Source organism: Oryzias latipes, chromosome 11 (genome assembly GCF_053564925.1).
Source record: "Oryzias latipes strain Hd-rR chromosome 11, Olatipes_Hd-rR_3.1".
In the NCBI taxonomy this organism is placed as follows: domain Eukaryota; kingdom Metazoa; phylum Chordata; class Actinopteri; order Beloniformes; family Adrianichthyidae; genus Oryzias; species Oryzias latipes.
Genome location: NC_136247.1, coordinates 4,252,501 through 4,268,124, shown reverse-complemented (window position 1 = coordinate 4,268,124; position 15,624 = coordinate 4,252,501). Strand labels below are relative to the sequence as shown.

The window sequence follows — 15,624 nt, the reverse complement described above, 5'->3', positions numbered from 1 at the left end:
TGCTGCAACACACAATCCATTCATTCATCTTCTAAGCTGTTTGTTCCCTTTTGGGGTCACGGGGCTGCTGGAGCCTATCCCGGCCACTGATGTGCAAAGGCAGGGGACAACCTGGACAAGTCGCCAGTCTGTCCTGGATGTACACCTATGCACACTCACAATTTAGAGTAACTAATAAACCTACGAAGCATGTTTTTGGACGGTGGGAGGAAGCCGGAGTCCCCGGAGAAAACCCACACATGCACGGGGAGAACATGCAAACTCCACACAGAAAGGCCCCCCATTGATGTTCTGGTTCAGGTCCCCCAGCCAGGACTTGCCTTCTTGCTGTAAGGCAAGAGCGATATCCACCGTGCAGCATCAACACACAATCCAATCTCTGCTTTTTATGTGTCTGTCAATCACAGTGACTTTAAAACATATTCGAGTAAAGGTCCATGTTTTAAAATCCAAATCATAAGGGAACACCGCCAACACAAAATGAAAAAGGAAGAGAAAATGTGTAGTCTAAAAATATACAGTCATATATACAGTCAGTCTTATCAAAGTGTCTTTAATTAGGAACAAATAAACACAAAGTTAAAGTATTTACGATCGTTTATATTTTTACCTACTTGGTATAAAACCTGGTTCTGTTTGGATTAATAAAGAGCTGATATTCTGGTAACAGCAAATGTTTTTAGACTCTCTCAGGTGAAATTAAACATTTGCCCGTTTTTCTCCATGTCAAGGTTATTTTGACAAAGTCCAGTTTAATAGCAGGTAATGATAATGGGAAAACTCAAAGATATGGAGCCAAACATCTAATTTTGTCATAAACCTGTCACTTTCTTCAGTAAACAGTGTTGGAACCATCTGCATGGAGAGGATGCTTTTGAAATGTTTCACTGAACGCGTCTCAACATTAGCATTTTTGAGATGCTCCCATTTTCATGTGCTGCAAAGACGCGGTTTCACGCATCGTTTTGAAACACTGTAATTTTGATGAGCACCGCTTTTGTGATGTGTTTTGTGAACCAGGCCGTCAAGCTATCTGTAGGTATTAACCCATTTTCATGTGTGGAGAAGACTTTAAGCCCGCTGGGGAGTTGTCATAAATTATGATTTGTCAGCACGCCAGCTGGAAAGACAGAAAAACCCTTCTGTCACAAGGAAGATCTGTGGTGAGCTGAGAGCTGAAAGCCTCTCTGAATGCAGACTTGTCACGTAGCCTGGAAGACCTCCTAAATTAAATACGGGAAGGCGCCCGCATTTCAAAGATCCGCTGATGGAAGAAACAAAAGGGGATCTTCTGAAAGACTCAACAAGAAAAGCTTTCCGAATGAAAATGGACAAGCATGGAGAGAAAAGTGTCTCTGGAGGTGTCGAACGTCAAAGAAAATGATCAGAAAAGGTGCTTTGATTTCTGTGTGGGCTGTAAGACGGAGGTCTGAGCCTGTCACACTGCAGGATAACCCACCGCATTACTCAGGCTGTGTTACAACGATGACACATGTTTAATTCAAATGTCTTCCACACAGCAGCGCGCGAGGGCCTCTGAATGTTAATGGTTCATGAGCACACAGTGCTTTCAAGGCTCGTCCTCAGTGTGAGTCGCTCCTGCTTCCACTGGGGAGGCCTCCCAAGTGTCCTTGTCAAACATGCTTTGAAGTTCTCAGCCTCGCCGCAGAAACGCCTGTTTGCACCTCCGCGACACCTCTGCAGAGGAGAAAGGAGTTCAAAGAAAAAGAAATGAAACAATGGAGTGAAATGACAACGAGGAACTGTAAGCAGAATAATCCACATACGAGCATTTTATCCTGGGTGGTGTGACAACATGGGGGGGGGGGGGGGGGTCAGTGCTTTTTTGTATTAATTCTGAGCATTTGACATATATTCCAAAAAATTCCTTTTTTAGAAGACCTGCAAACTTGCTAACCTTAGCATCACATTGCTGCCGCTGACCTGAGACTTTTCAGATGTTTTTATGTTCATCACACAGAGACGTCGCTCATTAAACCTTCTGCCTCCCAAGTCTGTGCTCCTTTCACCCTCCGTGTTTAACCCCACTCCGTCAAAATGTCAACATTTATTGTTTGTGGGGCTAATGCAGGTTTTAGACAATTTGTTAAAGCACATCCTCAACCTCTTAAGCTTCACACCACTGACAATCACTTAATCCATTCCAGTCAGTTCAAGGTGCAAGTAGTTAACTATTCTGAGACTAGATCCTTTTATGTCATCCATACAAGTTCTCATCCCATAATCCTCACCATTACATGGTTAAGAAACCATAACCCACACTTCAACTGGCAGTACACAGTTGGGGGGGGGTAGCTCTCCTGCTTCCTTTCTCCTGGCTCCAACTTCCAAAGAATCTACTCCTGTCTCTGAAGAACTCTTCTTAGAGTCAATATCATTGTAGGGAATTGTTTTCAATAAAACTCATGTAACATACACATGATGCACACTATGGCCTTGTTTCTACAGAGTAGTATTTTGAGCATTTCCATCATAAAATGGACCCATTAACCCTTGTGCTATCTTAGATGACCCCCACCCTTATATTAACGTGTTCTTCCTACCATGACAAAGGTGGATGAAGGTGGAAAGATTTCATGTAATCCATGGACACCAGTGAAGATCACAAATCATTGAAGAAAAAAGGTTCAGAGCACTGTCTAGTGGGTCTAGATGACCCAACTCCCAATGGTAAAGTGCCTAAGATAGCACAAGGGTTACGCCGGACCGAAATGTACCATTTTGGTTGGTTTGCAGATCCATGGAAAAATGGGACGGACTGGTTAGGGTGGAGCTACTGTTGAAACCCGTTGCTTGGCTGAAGGTCATTATGACAAAAGAGAGTGTCAAGAAAGCGGCTGTATTCCTCCTCGCCTCAGGCAATCTTCTCAACAACAACATGAAATGCTTTGTAGATACGAAGTACCAAAAGTCAAGCAGGAAAATGAGCTGCTGAGTGACCGCCATTGTTGTTGTTGTTAGCTTCACCCCACATGTGCCGTGACGGTCCAACTTTGAGTGGACTTTCCTGGACCATTCTAAACCTGACCCCATGCCTGTCTTTATTCTCTTTAAGCACCTAAACATCGGGCCATGCAGAAATGTATTAATGACTGGATAATCTTTCCCTCTTCATCCCCCGAATGAGACAGTTTTTCTATGTCAAGAAAAAGGATGGAGGCCTGTGTCCCTGTATTGATTATTGAAGGCTTAACACGATTACCGTCAAGAACCATTACCCCTTGCCCCTCATGAATCCTGCTTTTGAGTTACTTCAAAGGTCCACCATCGTCATGAAATGACATCATGGTTACGCTTATTACTTGATCTGCATTTGAGAGGGGATGAAAGCCTTTGAAATCTCCATTGGACACATTGGATATTTCATTATGCTGTTTGGATTTACTAATGCACATACTATATTTGAAAACCTTGTGGACAATGTTCTATGATCAACCATCTCATCAACCACTTTGCCTTCATCTTTTCAGACAATATTCTGATCTTCTTCAAAACTGAGACCAAGGACATTCAGTGCGTGTGAAAGGTGTTGGACCGCATTCTGCAAAATCCGTTCTTTATTCATGCAGAAAAATGTGGGGGTCATGCCACCTCCCAACACCCATTTGGTTTGGTAAACTCTGTTAGTAAACTAGCCTGTTTTAGGGTTTTTACTCTGCTTCCCTCCCCATGGTGCTCTCTGACACCCTCTGCTGCCAGGATGTAGTGTCAGTAAAAGTTCTCATATATCCAGGTGATGTCTTCTTGATGTTTTCATCATCTGGACCCAAATCACATCTGCTAGTGTGGTTTACCTGGACATGGATGCATAAACTAACATGATAAGAAGGCAATATTTAGAATAGTAACACATTTCAACATGTGCCAATATTATCTATGGTCCTGCTTACTTCTAAGAGAGGATGAAGAAAAAGAACCAACATGATGCCTAGATTGAAAATGAAAGGGAGAAATGCACACAGGATATTACATGTTTGAAAATACCAAGAACAGGAAAAGATGTTCAGCTTGGGGCTGTGATAAATCCACTGCCTGCACAGCTGGGATTCAACCCTTTCATTCTTCTCTCCGGCTGAAATGTACCTTTTTTCTTTGAAGATAGACTTTTATTTTGCCCCCAAGTTAAACTCTGAGATTTTCTCCAGCTAACAGCTCCCTCATTTCATTTTGAATGTCCTCCTGCAGGCCTTCGAGCAGCTCCTGATGTCAGATCCTCATTTCTGCTCCCAGTCAGTTCCAGCTGCTGCTCCCTCACCGATTTGTCACATTTCTACCAGTTTCTACCTTGTGGAAACCAGACTGAGGGAGGCCACGGCTGAATTTAGAAATAGTTGAACAAATCTGTGACCATTTTAAGCTTAACCTCAGTTGTTTTTGTATTTTTAAAACTGGTTTTATAGGCACTGAAAAAAGGCTTCTGATGCCTTCATCTGAACCTGAGCTGTTGCAGTCCAGTTGCTGCGTCTGCCTCAGTAACATTCACTATTTCCACTTGTGCTGTGCAATTGTTTTGTATTGTCATTGAGCTCAACAGCGTCCATTCTTTGTGAGGTAGTTTGAATGAAAACATTTCCCACGTGTAAATTTAAATATCTGTAAAAGCAACAGCATCTCAAATAACCTTAAAGACCCAGTCCGATGAAAATGGTTTTTTAACATGTTCATTTGGCAATTTTATGATGATGGAGGACAAATTATAAAAAATAAGCTTTTCTGAGTATTTCTTTATTCAAATCATCGTGAATCAGGAGCAGATGAAAACATGCTGTTTAAAAAAGACCTTTTTGCGACTTACAAAATATGCAGGGCGGGCCACAAGCTCGCTGCTCCGCTCCATTCTGATGCACGGACATCAGACAAATAGATCTTTGAACGTCTTAGTTTTCCTTGCCTGAGCTGGAATCTGGATCTAAACTGTACGGCTGGATTTTGCTTGCCATTTTTGTTGCACTGGTTGGGGGTGTGAGGGGCTGTAAGCTCGTGGGAGAGAGTGTAAACAGATGGATGACGGGGGGAAGGCGGGGTTGCTCCACGCCAACAGTCCTGCCCACACCTTAGAGGCAAATTTGTAATGAACTCTTGACGCTGTGCAAAAAATATTTTCCAGAAAACAACACAGGTTTTCAGATTTTGCCTAAAAAAGGCATAATCATGATGAAAAGGCCACTGGGAACACTTTTAGAATAGATCAAAAGATGATCAGAGTGGGCCTTTGTCACCTGGACGATCAGTAAATCCAAATTGCGACGTTGAGGGTAACCTTTGGGTTAGCCCTCACTGGGATTCAGCTCTGAGGCGCGTTCACAAACCTACAGACTTCATGAACAAAAGCGAGTCGGGATGAGAAGTGAGAGCACAGTAAATTCAATTGTGCCGGTGTTACCGAGGCCGTGACAGCTTTGTCAGACCCAGTCTGCAGTCGGAAGCCGTCGTCCTGTCTCCTGGTGCTCTTTGCTTTGGAGGATTTTTCTGTGAACAGAATGGAGGACCGAGTCCTCCTGTGGGAACTCTGCTTGTCATCTGGCCTTAGAAGCAGTGCAGCTTTCCAATGATTTCTCTTGACTGCAGGCACTTCCTTTGATTATATCCTCACTACAAAGCGTTCCCCACGCTGACTCTCCTAATCAACCTGCATGCGCCGCATGTGCACTTACATAAACCTCACGTGCACACAGTGGCCCTGAGAGGATAATGGAGTTGAGCAGAGAACTGAAATAACCGAATTTCCCGGTGGAGAGATATTTCTGCTGGCCGCTGAGAATTGAAAACACTCCTGTCGTCCTGGACTAATGTGATTGTCTGCAGAACCACAGCAGCTACATGCCAATAACACATTTAATTACAAGACACAGACTTTCACTTCTTCTGTCAGTAAAAATGGATCCGTTTATGCTGTGAGGCCAGCTTGGAAAGTTTCACTTTTGGATGTAATGAGCTCATAATCTCAGAGATTTGGATGTGAATTTCCCTCATGGGAGTTCGTAATTATCAGCTCAGCCTGAAGACTGATGAGACTGTTGGACTGAGCTGGAGGATTTTAAGTATCAGAATAAGCGATAAATATGAATTCAGTGCCAAACAGACGAAAAACCACTGTTGCTGAAAAGGATGGAGAAGGCAAACGAAGGAAGGCATGAGGAGATATTGGAAAACAGCCAGGAAGCAGTCCAGCCTGTTTTGTCTTCTACAGGTGTAATTGGGTGAGAGTCCTGAGAAAAAGAGCAGCACTGCAAGACTGACAGGCGCACAGGCCCAGAGTCGACTTTAGCGGAGGGCCTGTGGGATAACCAGAGAGAGGCCCAACAAACTGATAATCCCTCTGCTTTGTGAGATGAAATACTGCAGCCAAGTGACCTTGACTTTACGTGAGAAGGATGTTGCTTCAGGGCTGAACACCTCCAGCTGAGAGACGCTGCTGCTTGGCTGGCAAATGCTGCTACTGAATCCCAGCATGCATCACTCACATAAAAACCAAGCCGCTTCTGTCGGAACGCAGTGAAGATCACACCTCTTATCAAAACCACATTTCCTCATCGCTGAGCCTTTTCCAGCTGTAAAATCAGATTTTAATGCCCTGTGATATTACCTGTATCCAAGCTGTGTTAACCTCAAAGCCTCAGGCGCTAAAAATCTTCTACAGAAGCTTTGTCACGCTTTCTTCAATCTACCTTTAATCACACGTACCTTCACATCAGCAGCACTTACGATGCTTCATACGTGTTGAAATCTAATCCTGTTTGCTTCTCTCCTGTCTCTCCATGTCCAACATGAGCGGTGAAACCCTCTTGTTGTGGCTGGGGCTCCTCTGTCTGGTGAAATAACGGCAACAGAAGCTCCCAGGTGAAGCTGGACCTCTTTTTGGGTTACTTTTCAAGGACAGGTGGCCCCTCTTCTCTCATTTTTGTGCACAGACACAGAACGGGTGGGGCTTTGCAGAACATCTGAGGTTCTGAATCTGGTGAACGTGTTGCTGCTTTTGCATGTGACCATAAAGGTTTTCACGCTCATCCTCAGTCTGCAGTTTGAAACTGCAGTCCCCGCTTTTCCTTTTCATTTGTACACACGCCCCGGATACTTCCTTAACCTCTTATGAATCCAGGAAGGTGTAGTGCTTCTCTACCTGAGCAGCACAGCAGACACATATAGACGTTTCACCAAATAATGTTGAAACAAGCCAACCTTGCTTTACTGCCCCCCTGTGGCTGCTTGACTCATCACGGTTTGAGAAATCCAAACATCTGAGCTTCCCAGAATCCTCAGTCTCATTATTATGTTAGCATATTACAGAAGCAACTCATTCAGATTGTCTTCAGAAAATAAAGGTGAAAATGTTTAGGTACAGGCGTGTTTGGGATATAAACGAGGCTTGACGAGCTCATTAATACACATCGGTCCTAAACCGGTCCCACAGAACATGTTAAGCTCTGAAACTGCTTCAGTTGAACGAGGATGAAGTCGACTGAGACAACAGCAGATAAATGCTTCTCATTTATGAATTTGCGGCACTGATTCCCTACAGACCAACCTGTTCTACACATCAGAGTTCAATCAAGCCCAAACTCCTGAGTGGGAGAAGCTCTAACGAGGCTGTCAACCAAAGAATAAAGCAATCAAGGTCAATTCTCAATTATTTTCTACAAACAACCATCAAATATGCAGTTTGTCATTCACGACAAGGACGTGGCCTCTGTTATTGGGGGGGGGGGGGGGGGGGGGGGGTAAGCCTGTGTCCCATTGAATGGCAACAGCGAGCAAACAACCGGGACAAAATACTGGAACAAATTGTGACCAAAAAAATGTTTAACAAGTTTCCACATAAATCTTTGACATCATCCTGCTTTTGTATTCTGTTTATCTCACTTCAGCTTCTTCTGACTGTACATCACAATGTTTGCCTTCTCTTGTTCATGGTTACTGTCTACCAGTTTCAGGTCACCCTTCACCGACTGACCTGTGCTCCATTTGGGTGCCCTATGAGAGAGGAAACCTTTTATGATAGGGGGATCCAAACGTTTTGCAACGAGAGGGTCAGATTTGGTGAGGTGAAAATGTCTGAGGGTCAACCATTTGGTCTGCATTCTTTGACCATTTTTAGATGCAAATGAACTATGTAATGATTTTTTTTATTGCAATAGCACACTTTTCTTCCTTCACATAGAAAACAAATTCAACTAAATAAGTTTTTACCAAAATTGCTGTCAATGTATCATTTTTCCTCCCCGTTTATTCTCAGTTAGCTTGCTGTAGTTAGCATGTGTTGTCTGCAGTCCCTCTTGATACTAAAGTCCTTGAAAACAGCCAGAATCTCTTGAGATATTAGGCAGACACAGTTGTTCCATGTTTCACTGAAAAATGCTGCCAATTTGCTTTTTTTCTGGAAGAGATGGCCTCACTGTCAGCTTTTCTTTTTATTAACACTAGATATTTTAGAAATGAGCTAGAAGTGTCAGAATGGTCCTATGACGGTGTTGCCACAGGTTTACAACGGCTTAAAATTTGATCTAGACAATTGCAATCAAGACATTTTACACACAGTTGCTAGTAAATGTTGGGGGCTGCATATTATTGATTTTATGACAAGTGCTGTCGGGCCGGACTTTGGACACACAGTTAAATGATGTGAACGCGAGGCGCCACTAAAAGGTGGAGGCAAGGAGTGTGTGCAGCTTCTGATTCCCTCATTTTGCTAATACCCCAATTGGTTTACAACTATTAGTAAATGTCTTGAATAAAACTCAGAATCTCAGAATGGCATGATCCATGCGCACAAATGCACTTTTGCATTATTCAGAGATGTTCAGTGCTTTCTTGTCTTACCTGTGTGACAGTCCTCACATCAGTGGATGCAGTTAAAAAAAGAATCAAACATGTCCCTTTCCAAAGAAATGCACGTTACTGTCACTAGACCGATACCTTTTTACTGCAGTGACTAGATGATAATCAGATGTGCTTTGTGCTCTAAATCTTCTTCATATGTGGAAGTGGCTGGATAACAAACAGTTTTTCCAAACCGAATGTCCTGGTTGTCAGTCAAAAAACATCTTCTTATACGCCTGGCTTCTTTTGTATTTCCCTCTCATAATAATATCACTTCCTTTTTTCCTACGAGGCCATAACTGCTGTACTTCTGTATTTTAACACATTTTCATCACAGTGGAGCCATTATCTACATTTTTGTGCAAAGCACCATGGCAACCGATGCCACCACATTTGGCTTGACAGCAACTTATTGAGCCAAAAGGCAGTGAGGACGGAAGATTTTTCTTTTTCTCTGCTGCCCTGCTCTCAGTTTGAGCATCCTCACAGTGCTGCGTTCCTCACAGACCAGCCCGCTCAGTGCCAGCAACCATCAGTCTGCTGTGTCTGTTCCGCTGGCCTGTCAGGTCCCTGTGCAGCCGAGTGCCTGCCCATCTGCTGAACTGAGACAGCTGCAAACCTGCACTGGAGACGAAATGTAGCATGAAAACATCACAGCAAACACACCAATGCCGCTCCAAGGTTCTGTTGAAGACATGTTTGTCTTACTAGGAGCAGAACTCCTTTTCTTTGGGATTTGAGCATTTAGAAGCAATTATTTAACACAAAGTGCGCACTACAGAGAGGACTCTTTAAATTAAATCCAGTCATTCATGGATTTTAGACACAAATTTTGAAGAATACCTTTTTTTCTGAGAAGCAACAGAAGTGGTGCTGGTCCTTCTTCGGATGGTAAAAGTCAGTGTTTGCCTTGCCTAGGGCTGAAAACGACAGATCTCCGAAGGCCTGAGGCTCTTATGGCTGAGTGGACTTAAACCTGCCTGACTTCACCCTGCTTAGATCCACTTCAGCTAAGCTGCTGGTCACCTCTGTTATCCTATTAGTCAGCCGCAGCTGAAGTGATGCTGTGAGCATGGAAAGAGAATGGAAACCCTGAAAGAGGCACACATGCAGCACAAGAAATGCATCCAATTACTCATCCTGCAGAGAAGAGCTGCACAGCTCCCACTGAAACCGTGAACTCTATTCTGCTTTATTCTTCCTCACATTGCGTTACGTTAGAACTGTTACACAGTTGCCCTTTAAACTCAGTTTGACTACAACACAATCATTACATCTGTAGGTCATGCATTTGTAATAGATACACAGCATTGCAGTAAAGCTGCAGCTGCATATTTTCAGCTGGAAGGGAGAATAACCATGTAAGCAGTTTGTTTTCTGATTTCTTCCTCTTTTTGTTTACTTTGATGAAAATACCTTCTCAACAAAAATCTTCTCCTTAGTAAAAACAATAAGAACAAAGTCAAAGGCTTCATTTGAAGGTTGGATAGATGGGTTGGCCGCATTATTTGCCCACATTCCCCTTTACTGAACGTCTAACAAGTATGTGAAGTTAAAAGCTAAAGGAAAGCGTGTCTTTCTGTTCTGAGGTTCATGAAATGAGCAGAAAAATCTGAATTCTGAGCTCAATGAAAGGATGATCGTTCATAAATCTGGGTAAGGAAGTGTTCAACCTGCACTGTTGTGGAAACAGAAAAAAACACATCAGAACATCAACTCTTAAACCATGGACACAGCAGGTGTTTGTCTTTAGCCCATGTTGTACACACCTACAGTTGGTAGAGGTGCAAATCTGGTGAATTTTGTTCAAGCTTTTTCTTTCACAGCTCTATTATGATATTTGAAAGACTTGGTGACATATAATTCCAGCCGAACATAAACCACAAATATTGATTTCTCCTTCATGATCAATTTTCAAATGGCTGTCACTTGGATTAAAAGGGACGCCACTCATACATCACTGCCAAACCTGAGTTGCTAATTAATCAAACTTTGATAAGGTTTTTGCGTTCAATAGCCGCATGTTTTGTACGTGGAGCCCAAAAGTTGGTTGTAGAAACTTGCAAAGCTACACATGAATGCAGGAGTTTTGAACAACACAGATTTATGCATAGACTTTTCTGCTGAAGGTGCTGTGAACGTAGCTTTAGTGAAAGGATGGTAAAGAAGTCCATGTCAATGTGGGAACGGCTTTGAGTAATCCTCTGGACCTCACAGCACAAAGATCTGTGTGTGTGTGTGTGTGTGTGTGTGTGCGTGGGTGTGTGTGTGCGTGTGTGTGTGTGTGTGTGTGTGGGTGGGTGGGTGGGTGGGTGTGTGTGTGTGTGTTTGAGTGTGTGCTGAGGGGGGGCACTTAAGCAGAGTCTTTAAAATACTGACAAAAAAAAATTAATTTCTAAAATTTCTCCAAGCAAAATGACTCTTCCCCGTGATGCGGAGGATTGGACAGTTAGTCGGCAGACCACGCCCCCTGTGCATCACTGAGAGTGATCACTGACAGTAAGCCTGTAAGCCCACATCAACACTCCACCACCACTGTGCTTTACTGCTGTTTTGTTTCAGCAGTTTTCCCTGATAATACACTTGTGAAGCTGCAAGAAGCAGAAAGAAAAGTGTGATCCCTCCATCTCTGAACTGAAGAAATGATTGATTTTGTCAGAAATGTCTCATTTTTACACTTTTGGTTTATTTCTTTGTGATGAATTCATCCCTCTTGTTATTTTTTTATTCATTTGTGTAGAAAACTAGAGGCTGACTGTTGGCTTCTTATTAAAAACATAAGAGAGAGTGAATGACGGGAACAATAGGCGTTATGGCGTCAGGTTTAAGGATTATTTCATCATTTGTCTTCATGGATCCAATCAGCGCCAAACGCAGGCAGATCTGCGGGGGAGTCCTGGTGTGACTGGAGGGATGCTGGTTGGGGAGGGGGATCAGCTCGGCGCCTGTCAGCGCGGCGGCTCATCCCGCGCGGAGGGCGACGACGCGCGCCCGGGCTTGTTCCAGAAGGAGGTGCGCCTCCTGCTGCTGCTGCTGCCACAATCCCAGCCCCTCACACCTGAAGTGGAGCGCCGGAGCTGAGGAGGCGGGCTTGGTCTGAGCCGCTGCCACGCCGTGCGAAGCGGAGCCGACGGGACCTGGACGGGGTTCTGGATCGACTTCAGGTCAGAACGGACACGCGGAGCGTGTTTTTCTATCCTTTAATCCCCAAACGGAGCGCCTAAAGTCCTGCTGAGCAGGTGGAAGTTTGTTCTGCGGAGAGCTGCAGGCAGAGCTGCACCGGTGCTTTCTGCACTGCTGTACCACATTTTGGTTTCTGCATCAAACGGCAGAAAGTCCTGCTCCTCTGCTCTGTTTTTGGACTGTTCGGATGTATTGTTCCATAACTCCTGCTGCACAAAAGGCAGAAACGCCCAGCTTCTGCTCAAGCTTCAGCAACTGTTGCACCAATCTAGGAACATGAGTGAAGCTTCAGCATGTGTGCAGCCTTCATCATGAGGACAATCCATACTGGAGGCAGTATGCTGTATTTTAACTAAGCTGTTTTATGGGTTTTGGTTCCCTCATGCCATCAGGGTTGACCTGAAGGGGGGGGGGGGGGGGGGGGTGCAGGTATCAGGTCTCCTTCAGTCACTCCAAGAATAAAGGAACTTCAATACATCACGTAACATGACAGCCATACTTTGTGTAAAGCAGCTGCTGGCACTGAGGAGCTTTCCCTGCAGGAGCGTTTTCCTGGGAAACTCCTGTAGAGTTTTTCCGTGCAGGTTTTCCCATCGCTCCACATGGAGACTCTTTTGGTCTCTCCATGTGATGTTGTTGCATGCAGAAGTGATGAGTCACGGTGAAACCCTCCAGCTGCCATCCAGATGAAAACCTCTGATGCTGTTTTCCCTTCAAAGGTGAGGAGGAGAGCATTTTCTCAAAGTTTTCCAATATCTTCTTATTCACTCAGAAAATGCTTTTATTGGGTCCTCAGCTGCTGGAGTAAGGCTTCATTACAAGCTTACACATCAGTTGTTCAGACTCCAGAAAAGAAGCCCCTCGGCTCACCACAGACCTGCTCAGACTCTTCAGGGCTTTGCAGTGCTTCTTTCAGCTGGTGGCCTGCAGGGGTCTGCAGAAGGAACACATATGTCTCTTTAAGTGCTCCTGTCTTTCATCCAGGCCTCTTGGCTCAGTGTCACACTTTTTTTCCTTCAAAGTATTCCCCTTGGACCTCTTGGCTTTTTGATTTGCCCTCTGTTTCACTCAACAGTGCTGGCTGGCTTCCAACGAACGCCGCAGCACCTGTCCCATGCGTGGACGAGCAGGCAGAGATCCGCAGAGAAAACAGGACTTTATCAAACAGCACCCCGATATATAGTCACACCGGATCGCCCCATTAGTAATCTATCACATATGATTTCCAAAGGACAATTAACGCTGCTTCCTGCTCGGTACAGAATGCTGTGATTGCCGTCATAATCTTTCTGGAGTGCAATCAGCAGCGAGAAGACACATCAGTCTGGCAATTAGGCCGACTGAATTACTTGGTACTGCTTGATAACAGGCAGGTGCCTTTCAGAGGGGAGAGGAAAGGCGTCTCCAGCTGATGCATAATGGAGAAGCAGAGTCTGCTGTGCAGCAGATGTGCCTTCCCTGCTACACAACCACACGCTTCTTAACTTTGACGGGCTCGTCCTTGACTTTCATCATTTAGTTGCCAACCTGAGCCATCAGCGAAAAATTGTTCCCTTGCTGTCCTAATCGTTTTTGTGCATAATCAGTTAGCCTGAACCGAGTGCATCTCTCCTCCAATGGTGTCGTGTGCTGTTTACTGTCTTCTGACAGCCCGGCCGCCTCTCTGACCTTGTCAGGAGAAATCCTCCACTATGTTCTCCAGCTCAGTCTCACTCATGTGATGCATCTGATATCCCCCCGTTATCAACCTTGGTTGTTTTTGTTTGTTTTGATCAAAATCATCTGATCACAACACAGTTTTGGTCACATTAACTCATTGTTTTGTGCCACTTTCAAAGTCAGAACGAGGAAGACTCAATGAGAAAGTCAGCACAAGAAAATTATGTCAAACCAGTCAGACTGATGAAGTGCCTAGGAGGAAATCCTATAGTGGAAGTCAGTTCAAGGGAATGAGTTCATGGAATATAAGCCACATTCACAACACTTGTTTGCAGCACAATTAATAATATATACAAAAATATATGACTTTTAGATGTGACTTACAGTAGTTTTTATAAAAATCCCTGCTATGCAAACCAGAGCCATAGACACACTGGAAAGATCATCTTTAGCTTAAGGAAGAAGATGACAAATTGTGAAAGATGAAGCCTGAAGTTGGAAAAACACAATCACAGACATTGAAAACTGCAAATAGGAAAGAAAAGGTAGAATTTGAGACTGTGAAAAGTCCAACCATAGATCCACCCAAACACTAAAGGCTTCAACTTTAACCTGCAGTTTACCATTTTTACACCTGTTTCAATATTTTATAAGACAGTACATGTCTTAAAGGAGGTCAAAAGTATTCATATATTCACCAAATACTGATCAGTGAAAACACCAATAACCAACGGAGAAAGAACCGAGCCAACATACAGTGTAGAAAACATTAAAACTAAACTCACCTGTTCTCAAGATGGATAAAGATCCCACGCTTCCTGCAAGCCATCATCTTGTTTTTATTGTCAATGCAGACTCCTGACAGTGTGCTCAGTGAATGTCTCAGGCAATGGACAGCAGAGGATACAGTGCTGGAGGACAGATCCTCATGGGAGGACAAACCCCTGCATGGGATGTACCACCAGACCATAACTGAAGTGGCTGATATCAAGAAGTCCTACCAATGGCTAGAAAGGGCTGGCCTACAGGACAGCACTGAAGCGCTCATCCTGTTAGCTCAGGAACAAGCCCTGAGCACCGGAGCAATAGAGGCTCAGATCTACCACACCAGACAAGACCTAAGGTGTAGATCTACCACACCAGACAAGACCCAAGGTGTAGATCTACCACACCAGACAAGACCCAAGGTGTAGATCTACCACACCAGACAAGACCCAAGGTGTAGATCTACCACACCAGACAAGACCCAAGGTGTAGATCTACCACACCAGACAAGACCCAAGGTGTAGATCTACCACACCAGACAAGACCCAAGGTGTAGATCTACCACACCAGACAAGACCCAAGGTGTAGGCTGTGCAAAGAGGGCACCTTCTTGGTTCTCTGTCCCTCAAGGTTTTTTCTTCTTAAGTCATTTCTCTTTTACTTGTGCTTGTTTTTGTGTATTTCATTATGAGGGGCTTATTTATTTACTTTTTGCATTGGTGTTTTTGCATTCTTGTTTGTTTTTATGTACAGCACCTTGAGCTGTTTCCTTTACATGAAAGGTTCTATAAGAAAGAAAATTAATTTGAATTTGAATTAAAGAGCCACCTGAAACAATCCAGCACATAACTGCAGGATGTAAGATGCTGGTAGGTAAAGCATACATGGAGCGCCACAATCAAGTGGATGGAATGATATACAGGAACATGTGTGCAGATTATGAACTGGAAACCCCAAGGTCAAAATGGGAAACACCTCCGAAGGTGGTAGAAAATGAGAGGGCAAAGATCCTGTGGAACTTCCAGATCCAGACTGACAGGAATGGGCCCCAGTCTAACACACACCTACACTTTCTCCATGGAGCTAGTGGGGATCGGCTTAACGCTTTCCATTTAAATGAACGACATGCACATCCATCTTTGCATAAGTTTGAATGTTGTTTGTTTTTGTGGAAAAAAC

The 15,624-nt window shown here is 44.0% G+C and overlaps 1 protein-coding gene across 1 annotated transcript in view; it reads left to right on the top strand.

Annotated features, from left to right (window-relative positions):
* The first annotated feature begins 11,745 nt into the window (after positions 1-11,745).
* st3gal1 (ST3 beta-galactoside alpha-2,3-sialyltransferase 1) overlaps positions 11,746-15,624 on the top strand; it is a 71,176-nt gene continuing 67,297 nt past the window's right edge. The window contains exon 1 of the mRNA XM_011480963.4: positions 11,746-12,002. The gene's annotated coding sequence lies outside the window, so the exon portion shown is untranslated. The remainder of the gene's footprint in view (positions 12,003-15,624) is intronic.